Source organism: Protopterus annectens, chromosome 10.part0 (assembly GCF_019279795.1).
Source record: "Protopterus annectens isolate FY-2018-M chromosome 10.part0, PAN1.0, whole genome shotgun sequence".
Lineage (NCBI taxonomy): Eukaryota > Metazoa > Chordata > Ceratodontiformes > Protopteridae > Protopterus > Protopterus annectens.
The window spans coordinates 1,585,586,007-1,585,599,903 of record NC_056744.1 but is presented as its reverse complement, the minus strand read 5'-3'; the positions used below and the strand labels follow the sequence as shown (position 1 = coordinate 1,585,599,903).

At 41.8% G+C, this 13,897-nt stretch overlaps 1 protein-coding gene across 1 annotated transcript in view; it reads left to right on the top strand.

Moving 5' to 3' along the window:
• LOC122814342 (perforin-1-like) overlaps window positions 1-13,897 on the top strand; it is a 270,315-nt gene that overhangs the window by 145,802 nt on the left and 110,616 nt on the right. The window lies entirely within an intron of this gene.

The following is a 13,897-nucleotide window of genomic DNA, read 5'->3' as shown; positions in this document are numbered from 1 at the left end:
ATCTATTTCCTAACACAGTCGCATGACATTTGTTATCCTTCCTCCTACAGTGGCACACCCTGTGTGGTTGACATGTATCTCGTGTAGGCCACTCCTCGGTGTAGTACCGCTCGCCGTTTGCTCCATCCTTACGCTGGCACCGTTTTGCGATTCACTATTATCTGCCTCATTTGCATGGAATTGACTACTAATACCTGGTTACGGCGGACACCGCCTCCACTCCTTGACAACCATTGCGCTGGGGTTGCAGCTTTACATACATACTATGGTGTGTGGTGGCTGTGCAGCTGATTTGTGTTCTAATGCTCTTTTCGGACATTATCATATTATTTCATTGCTTTACAACTTCTGTGCACACATCCCGGGGTCTGCTGTTCTTTCTACGTCGTGCCATTTATGTCATTTTTACATTTTGTGCATATTTTCTTTGGACATTCTCGGTGCCTTTCCACATTGGCATATTGCACCTATATGATACCTGACTTTGACAGCCTTCCGTTACTCCTCCGGTATGTTTGGGTAAATGTAAACCGTTTTTTGGTTTACATTGCGTGCTACGCTACGCCTGCGCCACTTCGTGGATCGCTATTGCCCTCATTTGCATGGTGCAATACCGCACACAGTGTGTTTTGCATAACTACGCCGGGGGCGGGGACGGTCCGGCGCACGCCGGTAGTGCACGTGGAATTCATTCATACCTGAATCGCTAAGCAGCCATATTTGGCGTTATAACGCCGACGCTATGCTGGCGCCTGGCGCAAGGTTCATGAATCCCGGGGGAAGTGTATTAATAAATGTGTCTGTGAAAAATAGTGTAAGTTTTCTTACCAGGCTGTAATGATGTGTTTTGAGATTATTATTTTGGTGTATTAAATTACTGACTGACTGACTACAAGTTCTCTCCAAGTAAGTGTCTTGCCAAAAGGAAGGAAACTTTTAGTATGTCTTTGTCCTCTGCTGTGGATTGATTCCTGCATGTCTCTGCTCAGGCTTATTGGCCTTTTACAAAACACATGTTTTAAGGAGGGAAGGAAGGAAGGAAGGAAGGAAGGAAGGAAGGAAGGAAGGAGGGAAGGAAGGAAGGAAGGAAGGGATTTCATTTCTAAACATTGCCATTCTTTCAACATCCTGGGAGTTTATTAGCCTTTTTAACCTCTTGAGATTTTAATGCCCCAAAAAAGGATAATGACCATTTAATATGTTAAGCTTTGAAGTCCAGTCCATGGGAGTGGTGCCGCTCTCTCTCTCTGCATCCCTTTTGTGAGATGAAAACAAACACCAAGAGGCCCTTGCTGTGTGTTAGAATAAAATCTTTGGAACTGAGCATGGCTCATATACTCTGCTTTTCAGAGTCCTTGTCATATACTACCATGTTATATATCATAAGATTAGCAGAGTTAATCGATGTTAGAGAATGTGTGACTTGTAGATCCAACATCCTGACTGGAGAATGAACGCTCTCCTGCAGGGTATTAATCTATAGGTAATGCCCACTGAAAAATGAATCTACTGATTTATGGCAGCATAACAAGCTACTGTGGAGTTCGGACTGAAAGTAACCTAACGGTCGCCATTATTTTACTCTCACTAAGCAGCCCTTTTGCTGTTTAGTAAGTGTAAAATATATTAAAAAAAAAAGAAAAAAAATTTAAAAAGATGTGTATGTGTGTTTATATGTCTGTGTGTGCAAGTGTATGTGTGTATGTGAGTGAGAGCGAAACTGATCGAGACATTAATTTACACTCGCTAAGCAGCAATTTTGCTGTCTAGTGAGTGTAAAACTAAATGAAATGGAAAAAAGTGTGTGTGTTTATGTTTCTGTGTGTCTGTGTGTGTGTGTTGTCTGTGTGTGAGTGTATGCTTGCTTGGTGCATACAAGCGAGGTGTGTGTGACTGACAGTGAGAGTGAAGAGTGAAAGCGTTCAAGCACTGGCAGCAGCAACTGTTAAGAGGCTTGCATACCTCTCGACCTCTTAGCTCAAACTATCTGGATAAAGCCTAAATAAAGGAGGAACAAAGGCTCAAAATAGGAACATGTTTTAAATATTGCTGTTATAAAATCATGAAGTTGATTGAATAATAGGGTTTGAGTTAGCATGCATTTTCTGAAGCCCAATTGTTTGTGTGTATGAGAAAAAGTGATATCATTGGCCAGTGGCAGCAACAGTTAAGAGGTTTGCATACCTCTCAATCTCTTAGCTCAAGAAACCTGGATAGAGCCTGAAATAAAGGGGGCAAAGGCTCAAAAATAAAAATAGATTTTAACTGTTGATCTTATAAAATTACAAGCTTAAATAACAGAATTTGTGGTTATCATGAATTTTCTGAAGGAAATAAAGTCTGAAAGTCAAATCCATGTCACTATTTAGTAACTTCATTTCCCCTCCTACATGGACAGACTTAAACATAAGCACATGTCCTATACGGACAGATTCAAAAAACTCCAGCTATTTTCTGTCTCATATCATCTACTAAGAGGCGATCTCTGCTTGACTTATAAAGCTGTCTGACCCAGCTCTGTTAGAAATGCTACATCTAAAGAAATCCCAGTCCGTCTACACCACACGCTCCAGAGACCTCAACCTCATTACTACAATCAACAGAACATGCTGGAGGGACAGGTTCATAACCCAGAGCCTACCCATGCTCTGGAATAGACTTCCCAAATATGTCAAGCAGAGCACCTCACTAGCCCTCTTCAAGCAAAATCTTGATGAGTGGACGGGAAATAGAAAGTTCACCCCGGGGATCACTCCAGTGGCTCTACTTGATAGAGGCACTGGGAACTAACGACGGGAGGCACAATGCCAGGGCACTTCTATGGGCTAGGCTTGTAAAGGCCCCAGGGCCATTAGCCTAGAACACATCTATGAACCTATTAACCAATGACTGACAACAAACCATACTTTTAGGAGTAAGGGACTAAAAATAAAATAAATATCTAGATATGTTTTTTTTTACAAGTTATATTTTATATATAAAATGCTTCCACTAACACCATTTACATTTACTACAGCAACTTTGAAACATTAGGCGGGGGAACTATTTTACATCAAAACTATATTAAAAAACTCCCATCCCTCCAGAATCTACTCCAACCCTATCGCACCACCAGACCACTAAGATCCAGCAACAAAAATCACTTGCAGATCACTAAAGCCAATAACTCTGCTGGTGAAGCACTATTCTCTTGCGCCATAGCCAAATTATGAAACTCACTCCCACTCACAATTACCTCCGTACCATCATGCACCAACTTCAAAACTTTATTAAAAGCGCACCTAAAAACATGCTGGCTATGCCCTTGCAACTCCCACTCTAATATCATCCACCCCATCCAACTACTACCTTTCTTTCACCTCCACTAACTACCTTGATGATAGCAAGCTCAGATGCTCATAAGCCTAGTACTTATTATACAGCAGGAACTTCTCATTGTTACATTTGTTAATGCCTGTTATGTACTTCACAGATAAAGATTCTAGTTGTCTACTGATGTACTATGTTCTTCATCTGTAAATATGTTGTAAGTAATTTCTGTGTTAAATTGTTAATCACTATGTAATCCAATGTAACTACTGTCTGTTTATTTTACTGTGGAGCTTTTCTCCCCGGGCCTCCGCTGAAAATGGACCCACGTCCAGTCGGACACTCCCGGTCAACAAATTTAAATAAATAAATAAAATAAATAAAAATAAACAAAAAAAATATATAGTAATGAAATAAATAAATAAGTAAGTAAAACACAACAATTATACAGACATCCCATTCTCTAAGCACAACAATGCCCTCCTGGGTATGTGTTACTATGCAAATAATGCCCTTCGAGGGGTGCAGAAGCCTGACACAGCTGCATAACACCCCTGGATGGGGGTAATTTACATAGTAATACATACCCTGTTGAGCAGTATTGCTTGCGGAATACATAAAGGAAGAATAAATAAATGTAGTTAATTCACAGCAACAACAGAAATATGCAGGTAACACTTAATAATATATATAATTACATTAATAAGAATAATAATCAATATTAGTATTTTTTTATTAAAAAAGTGTTTATCATCTACAGTGTGAGGAAAGGGTCCTCACTATAAGTATTGCTTTTTACTGAAATTGCACCTGTGGCAGGTCAGAAGACAAGGTAGTGCTAAAGAAGGTTCATGACCATGTAGCTGAAAAAAAGAAAAACTAAAACAAAAGCAGGGACAGATGTATTTGGCATTGAGCATATTCATACACCTATGAGTGCTCTGAAGGTGATATTCACTAAGAGCAGAAGAATCTGTGAGTTACAGGAAGAATATTAGGAGATGGATTTAACTTGTTTGTGTTATAGAAACAACACTGCTACTTGTAGTGAGACAAACCAGCTTGTCAGTGGCTGTATACTAAGCAGCAGACTGTTCTACATTTTCACCTTATATTATTGTACAGGCTAAGACACATCTGAGAGATTTTGCTGAACTGTTCAGCTGTAAGAGCTGTCTCTATGTTCTTTTAAAAGCCTGGTAAAATGAGTGCTTTGCTGAAACACAAGAACCTGTGGCTGAGTCTTTATCACAAACAGGCGATGAAATGTAAGTAAAAAGTACAGTTTTGTACCTACCATAAATGTAGATGTCCGATAGATATGCAACTGCAGTCATAACATGTGGGTTGTCCTGCCTCAGGCAGCCCTCGGTCGGCCGGATTCCAAAGTCTGGGTCCGACGTCGGCTGATGTCGCATTTCTCTCTGACGTCAGAGCGGCTGGAGTACATAAGCATCAGCCGACGCCATCTTCTTCAGTGTTTCTTGCCCCAGATGCCAGGTGCCCTCCAAGGAAGGCTGTAATCAAATTTGAAGAAAAAACAGGTTTCCAGACAAATAAACAAGCAATAAACAGATACACCATAACAGATATCCCCAGCTAAGGGTAACAGGGATAGGAGTGGACCCAAGGTATAGAGGGGAAGGAGGGAGGGAAAACCCGACTGCAGTTGCATATCTATCGGACATCTACATTTATGGTAGGTACAAAACTGTACTATGTCCTTCAAGAATGCAACTGCAGTCATAACATGTGGGTTGAATACCATAGCTTAGCTGGGGGAGGTGGAATGCTCTAAGAAAAGGATGGTGTAGCTATCAATCCCTGCAGGACTGCAGAAGCAAAGCCTGCTCTGGATCTGGAATATAGAGGAAGGTTGTAGTGTTTGGAAAATGTATGCACGGAACTCCATGTAGCAGCTTCTAGAATGTCTTTTGTAGGCACCCCTCTTAAGAATGCTGTTGAGGTGGCTGTAGCTCTGGTGGAGTGTGGTCTGATATTGGCTGGTACACTCTTTCCATGGAAGGAGTAACAGAATCTGATGCAATGTCCAATCCACTTTGAAATAGTCTGTTTGGAAATTGCTTTTCCTTGTACTCTAGGGGCGTAAGCTACAAAAAGCTGATCAGACTTCCTACTGGTCTTGGTTCTGTCCAGGTAGTAGCGAAGTTGTCTGTGAATGTCCAAGGTGTGCAGCAGTCTTTCCCCTTTGTTCTCAGGATTGGGAAAGAAAGTAGGCAGGTGAATGGCTTGGTTTAAAGAAACCCTAGATACCACTTTTGGCATAAAGGTAGGGTTGGTCCTTAAGGAGACCCTGTCTCTGTGAAAGATTAAGAACGGTGGTACTGCCATTAGGGCCTGTAGTTCTGAAACCCTTCTTGCTGAGGTAATAGCCAACAGGAAAGCTGTCTTCCATGAAAGAAATTGTAAGTCCACAGAAGCTGCTGGCTCAAAGGGAGGTAGAGTCAGTTTTTCTAGGACAAAGTTGAGGTCCCAAGCTGGTACTGGAGCCTTTCTTGGTGGCTTTATATTCTTGATTCCCCTAAGGAATTGCCTTAACAAAGGATGTGAAAACACAGGTGGATCAGTGTTATATCTAGCTGAAATAGCTGAAGCATGTATTTTTATGGAAGAGTATGAGAGTCCATTCTGTAGCATATCCGCCAAATATTCCAGAATGAGAGGGATGTTCAATAGTGATGCATCATGACCCTTGCTGGTATTCCAAATGCTGAATCTCTTCCATTTTGCTGAGTAAACCTTTCTGGTGGATGGTCTTCGAGCTTCTGTTAGTATCCTCTGTACTTCCTTGGAGAGAGATAGATTGAGGTTATTCATGGGATCTCCCAAGCTGTCAGCTGCAGCGTCTGAATGTTGGGATGTACTGTCTTGAAGTTGTGTTGAGTCAGAAGTTGGGGCCATTGGGGAAGGGCCCACTTTTTGTTGTGACATATGCTCCGTAGTAGTGGGTACCAGTGCTGTCTTGGCCAGTCTGGAGCTATTAGGATCCCCTTGGGCTTCTCTGCTTTGATCTTTAGTAATACTGTGGTCATCAGTGGCAGAGGTGGGAATGCATAGATTTTTAGTAAGTTCCAGTTGAATGAGAGAGCATCTGTTTTCCATGCTTGTGGATGATATGTCCTTGCACAGAACTTTTGTAGATGGTGATTGAGGTGAGAGGCAAATAGGTCTACTTCTGGCCTGCCCCATGTCGAAGTGAGTCGTATGAAGATTTCTGGGTGTAACCTCCACTCGTGGGGGTCTAGGAAATTCCTGCTTAGGCTGTCTGCCAGCACATTGTCTTTGCCTGGAACAAACTGGGATTGCAACTGTATGTTTAGGCTCAGTGATTTTTCCCAAAGATTCATTGTCAGTCTGCAAAGGGGGTAAGAATGGGTGCCCCCCTGTTGTTTATGTACCACATCACAGTGGTGTTGTCTGTCCGTATTAGCAGGTGGCCTTGCTGAAGTTGTTGTCGAAAGGCTTCGATGGCATGCATTACTGCCAGCATTTCTTTTTGGTTGATATGCAGATGTGCTTCCTTTGGAGACCATTGCCCTTGAATACATCTGTCCTCCATGTGCGCCCCCCATCCGAGGTCTGAGGCATCTGTGGTCATGGTCTGTGTTATCTGAGGTTTTTTGAATGACATACCTGTGTTTGACTGGCTTACTGAGGCCCACCATAGAAATTCCTTTTGTAGACATGGAATGATCGGTATGGTTGTCTCTAGGTTGTTGCTGTGCTGAGACCATAAGCTTTTTAGGTACCATTGTAGCTTTCTCATGTGCAGTCTTGCTAATGGAACCAGGAGAATGCAGGATGCCATGTAACCCAGGGCCTGTAGGAATCTCCTTGCAGTCATCTGGGTGAGCTTTGCCAAACCTTTGAAATAATGAGTTAACTTCTTTTGCTTGTCTTCTGTCAGGTAAGCCATTTGAGAGGCTGTGTCTAGTTTGGCTCCTAAGAAGGTTATTTGCTGGGATGGTTGAAGTCTTGACTTTTGGAAGTTGACTGTATATCCCAGAGCCTGTAGCAATTGTATGACATAATTCAAGTTTTCTGTCAAAATCAGTTTGTCGTCCGCTTGTATGAGGCAGTCGTCCAGGTACGGGTAAATTTGGATCCCCTGGAGCCTGCAATGAGCAATTACTGAAGCCAGGCATTTCGTGAATACTCTGGGCGCAGTAGATAAGCCAAATGGCAATGCTGAGAATTGATAATGCTCTGGCCCTGCAAGAAATCTGAGGTATCTTCTGCAGCTGTGTCTGATAGAGACATGCAGGTATGCCTCCTTGAGGTCCAGAGTAATCAGCCAAGACCCCTTGCCCAGCATGGGAAGGAGTTGCTGTAGAGTCAGCATTTTGAACTTTGGTACTATGAGAGAAAAGTGTTTAATGCGGACAAATCCAGTATTGGTCTCCATTGAGTTTCTTTTCTTGGAACAAGGAACAGTCTTGAGTAAAATCCCTGGCCTTGTTCTTGTTGTGGAACTTTTTCTATTGCTTTGATCTGAGCAAGCAGAGAAATTTGCTTGATAGCCTCTGCCCTCTGGTTTTGTGGTAGGTTTGGCATGCCTTGTTTTCTTGGTAAGGTATGAAAGTGGAACCTGTAACCTTGGTCTATAATGTCCAAAATCCATTTGTCCTTTGTCAATCTGTGCCAATTGTCTGAAAACAGAGATAATTTTCCACCCAAAGGAGCTTCTGTTTGCTCCTTGGTCAGCGGAAGTAGAAGAAAGTCATTGAGGTTGCCCCTGTGGAGCAGGAGAAACCCCTGCGTCACTTCTTTGGTTTGTTGGTTGCCATTGTCATCCCCTGTAGGAACCTCTGTATTGCCCTCTTCCTCATCCACGCCTGTTTTTACCCCTTTGAAATCTTTCAGGATTAGGAAAGGACCAGTTTTTAGAAGGCCAATTTCTGCCGAATCTGGGAGGCTGAACCTGGAGGAAGTCTTTGACTGTCTGAACTGACTTGGCTTTTTCCTCAATGGACTTTAACACATCTTTAGCATTAGCACCAAAAAGCTTGTTCTTTTCTAAGGGTGCATCAAGAAGTTTTGCCTTAACATGATCTGGTAAAGGTTGTTCTTTTAACCATGCATGTCTACGAATGACCGCCCCTGTCATAGCTGCCCTACATGAAGCTTCCAATGCATCATATCCACACTGCAGAAAGTGATTGCTAACTTGTTGAGAATTATGTATAGCCTCCTGCAAAAATTTCCTATCTAAAGGTTCAGGGGAGGCCAATGTTTTCTGTAAATCATCTAACAGGAAATCCTGATATTGAAACATATGAAAAAGACAATTGAGAGCTCTCATAGATAAAGTAGTGGAGGTGTAGACCTTCTTCCCCCATCTCTCTAATGACCTGGCTTCCCTGTTGGAAGGTAAGGGATTTTTGGAGGTGGTAGCTGAAACACCTTTCAGTCCCTGTGAAATTGTTTCTAAATCAACAGCATGGGCCCTGAAGAAATGAGAATGTGTTTCTGGGACCCTATAGTATCTGTCAGGCTTGGCAGGAGCAGGAGGAAGAGTATCAGGGGTAACACTGGATTCGGAGTATAGATCATCCAAAACATCAAGCACAGGAGGTATAGCCAAGGGCCTGTGTTGGGGCTTTTTAAGGAAGGTTCGAAGACGCTTTCTGGAATCAGAATATTCCTGGCCTTGCCACTTAAAATGTTCCCTCATGGAATGCAGAACTTCCCCAAAAGAAATATCCTCAGGAGGGGAGGCCGAGGGGATGGAATCCTCTGCATCCGAGTCCTCATATGTCTCGAAGGGCTCTTCCTGGCTATCAGAGTGAACAGAGTCCTCAGAATCTTCTGGTAAAGGGAGAGGGTCAGAGGGTTCAACCCAGGTACTCTTATCAGCAGGGGGCTGGGATCCTCTCTCTGGATGGGCCTGGGAACCTCTGATCATGGAAATTAAGTCTGCGGCCATAGTCAAAATTTGTGTTTCAGGAGTAGGCTGAGGTAAGGCTTTAGCAGTAAGGTGCTTGGTCTTGCTGGCTGCCTTAGCATGTGTGTAGGCCTTGATAGACATGGACATGGGAGGCCTAGCAGCACCACGTGCAGGAGTGACCTTATCCACAGTAATGGTCTCGGACATTTCCTCAGTTTCAGTATCCAGAGGAAAATCAATAACTGGCGTCGGTGTGGTCTCCGGTATCAGAGTTATCGGTAATGCGGTGTCTTCGGTTCGGAGCGGTGGAATAACCGCCTCAGAGGGAACCGGGGCACTCGCGGTAGGTTTTGGCGTGGAGTCGGTGGAAGACGCGGGCTGAGGATGTCGGTCCCGGTCTTTTCTTTTCTTGGAAGTCTGCGATGTCGGTAGTTCCGACGGCATTGTATAATCGAATCTTTCGCCGAAAAAGTCTTCAGCAAACTCCGCCCGGCGCCTAAGAGTGCACTTATTGAAGCTGGCACAGGCGGCACAGGCCGAGACGTCGTGGTCTGGGCCAAGGCAAGGAAGGCAGTAAGAGTGGAAATCCTTATGAGGTATTTGTTTACCACAAGACAAACAATTATTTACTTTTTCAGTAATTTCTGACATCGGCTGAGGCAAGAAAAGGTCCCCAACGGGGTACTTAGCTTTTTTGATGACTTCGGAATCGAAGAATACAGGAGCTGACCGACCGGCACTTGCGAACTGCTTCTGCTTCGGGCACCGCGCAGCAAGAAAAAAGACTGAAGAAGATGGCGTCGGCTGATGCTTATGTACTCCAGCCACTCTGACGTCAGAGAGAAATGCGACATCAGCCGACGTCGGACCCAGACTTTGGAATCCGGCCGACCGAGGGCTGCCTGAGGCAGGACAACCCACATGTTATGACTGCAGTTGCATTCTTGAAGGACATCATGTATTTCACAGAGCTATGTTCCCCTGTGATGTCACAACAGGGAGCAAAGGAGATACTCTGCATTAAAGTATACAGTGGTGGTCTTTCACTAACTGTGATCTCAAAGTGGTTAAATGTCTAACCACTATATCTAACCTTTGATGTATGATAAAATGTAACTTTAATTAGTTGTGTCTGGGCAGTTACAACTTAATCACATGTAGGTAAACCCTTTGGAGTATGGCACAAGCTAAACGTATAATACAGCTTTATTCTGAAAAAAAGTGTGGCGGTAAAGAAGAGGTAACACCTTTTAAGTATTTAGTAAACTTTAGGAATATGGTTAGATCCCAGTCTTTCCTTAACACTTACATAAGGACAGGGATAAAAATGTTATTCAAGACAATGACTGTGCATGCGTGTATGAGAATATTTAACAATTGTTATGTTGTATTAAGTCATGTTAGTGTATAACAGCAATAGCAGACCGGACTGCAATCCTTTATGCATATCCTGGAGTGTGTAGTGAAATGAATGGCTCTAACTATTGCTGAAGAGTGATAGGATATTAAAAACTGATTGAACATACTCAGAGACTTAATATGTGGTCATGTGACCACTTGTAGGCAATTACACTGTTAGTTTTATTTGGTCTGCTTTATAACTACTTATATAAAACTGGTCAATGGTTATACCTGTACACTTTGCATTCCACTTCTTGGGTTATGTAACTGTACTTGTCCCGACTAGCAAGGTTCATTGCACACATATTCATCTTAGAATGTGATCCACTCAAAACCACATCTTCATCAGCCCCAGGTTTGGGCGTGACCCCAAGCCCTACACTCCAATCATTGTCAATTAGGGCATTGTTTGATTCAGCAAAGGAAAAGCTTGACTCAAAAACTTTACTGGATATTTTGGAGTCACATTTAGGTAAAACCTGCCAATCCACAACAGTATGTGGCAACTTCTGCAACCTGTAATTCATCAGCTCATTCTTGCATAAGGTACAGGTTTTGCTTTTAGTCATTGCAGCCTCCACCTTGACAACATAAGCTCCTTTTCTGCTAAGGGTGGTAATGTCAAAACCTTCCCCTCCAAGATTATAACCTGGAACAAACTCTGCTTTTTGACACTCCTCATATTTTCCAGTAGTGCATCCAGCAGTAGTAGTTCCATTTGTGAATTCTGTGACCAAAGGCATGAAGAATAAGGTGCAGAGAAAAGAAATAATATGAACCATCCTGCTTTCACACTGAGTCAGAAGCACCTCAGATGTTCACACCACATAAGCTACGACTTTAGGCACCTAGGCAAAGAAAAAGATCATGGTCATAAAGTGTAAAATTCCATGATTTCAGGTTAGTGAGGAAAGCTGAACTTTTTGAAAGTTCTAATCTCACACCACTTACTTGTACACAATTCCCTTAAAATGTGCTCTGAATCCATAAATAAATAACAAAGGTGTAAATAGGACTCCAAATAATATTTTATTAAAATGTTTCATCACATATTATATGGTAAGCAAAGATAAGTTGCAAAATGGTCAAAGTATTCAGAGTCTATCAGAGTCAAGAATACCCTGTTGAACTAGACATGGGATTTACGCAAAGTAATGAAATAAGCTAGAAAATGTTGTGCTCTCATTGGTGGCACATAATCATGTGATTATGTATGATTTTTCATACAGGTCAGTAATACATATCTGTGGGTTAGCTTAGCAGGAACAGTAAAGGTACTATTAATCAGGAAAAACAATGCTGATAAATGGAGATATTATGAGAAAATAAACAAGTGTCCAAGGAGTCCTTTCATACAGTTGCACCCCACAGCTAAAATGTCACCCTCTGTATTAACAGCAATATGGCTCACATGCAAGCAAATGACTAGCACAGCCCTCCTCACCCCTGAACAACATTTGAGAGAAAAAGCCCACATCTGAATTTAGAGATGACGTTACTCACTAATATTCAGATGATAACAGAGGTAAGTGTGGTGTACTGAAATGTGTATGTAAATGCACAGTCTCAGTAAAAGCAAGTCCATGCACAGTTATCTAGGGTGGATGTCCTGTATGAGGTGTTAAATTTATACTCAGTCTGTGCTCAGTCAGCACATAGTAATTACATGACGTTGGACTGTGCACGGGGTCACCATGTTTATTCAAAGTATATAACATACAGGAAAATAAAGTGGCCACAATTTTTTTGACAAGATAGCTCGTTAAGAAGGAATCAAAAAAATGTAAACAAACCATAGAAGTTTGGTCTGTATATATAGAAGGCTCTGAGCAATGTTTCAAAGAAGCATGTCAGGCATTACCCATTGTTAAAGATGCGTCAACATACCAATTACTCTGGAACCTTGTTTAGCTTGAAAAAAAACTAATTGTAAAAACAGTTGAACTGAAATAATGTAATGTTTGGTTTGAGTTTGAATGAAGCCCATTTAGATTTCAAGTGGGATTTGTAGGGAATTTTGCCAAAGGAAGTTATTTCATGAATTTAATCACGTGCTCTTAAAGGCATTTGTGATTGCTCGAAGCAATGTGCCTGATGACAGAGATGTATAACAGTTGCTAATGCAGGATACGTGTTGATGCAGTACATGAAACCAAAATGTAAGCAAATCCTGCAAATGGATTTGTTTCCTGTGTTATAATAAAAGTAAGCCATCACAAATCTGTTATTATGAAGAAGCTAAATATCACAGCTGTGAAAGTGCAACACATAAAAATGGACATCATAGTAAAGTACAGTCAGGAGATGAGAAAAATCATCATAATAGCAAAAATATTAATATATGGAAAGAGGAAAAAATACATGAAAGCTCTGAATTACCAATAAGCTTAACTGATTCAAAATGAGAAGTAATCTGTTGTTCCTATATTTACTATAAATAATTAAAAAGTGGACAAGGAGACTGACATGAGTGTAGCAGTATTTATTATACTTTGAAGAAGGTTTCATATGCTGTTTACTAAGTTATGCTTACAGAATTCTACTTATAAGCTTAAAATATATACCAGTGGTACACAGATGAGAGTTTGTCTGTAATGGGTAAAGTAAAGGCTACAGTTTGCTTAAAAAAGGCAAAAAAAAAATGCTTACCTTTATTTATAGTAAAAGTCGAAGGGCTAGCTTTAGGGGAAGGAACTGGATTCAAAAGTAATGCTAAATAAGAACTAAACTGAGGTCTGCAAGTTATGTCTCATGAGGAGTTTAAAATCAGAGGGAAAATGGCATAAGTTGCATGAAAAAAATAATAAGTGAAGCTCTGGGAATGCTGTAGCTCTGGGAACGCTGTGTTAAAGTGGCCATTCTGATGGATCTGGGCATCAAAACCCAGGTTTGCAAAAATAGATCATTATTATGATATATACCGCGGTGGTGCAGTAATAGCATTGTTGCCTCACAGCAAGAGGTTCTCCCGTTCGATTCTCAGCTGGAGTGCAGGGAGTGCCTTCTGTGTGGAGTCTGCATGTCCTCCCCATGGTTGGGTGGGTGTTCGAAAGACATGCGTAAATGGGCGTGCCTTCGTTGAAGGTTGAACGTCGAGCTGGCACCTCAGCGTTCGTGAAAATCTACTGCCAATCATTAGCGGACCGGAGTTCTGCTGTGGCGACCCCTAACTGAGAAAAGATAAAAGACAAACAACAAGATCATTACTATGATATTGCCAATGATTAAATGGGACAAAATAGTTACCTGACTCTTCTGCACTGACTTTGTGTTTCAGCA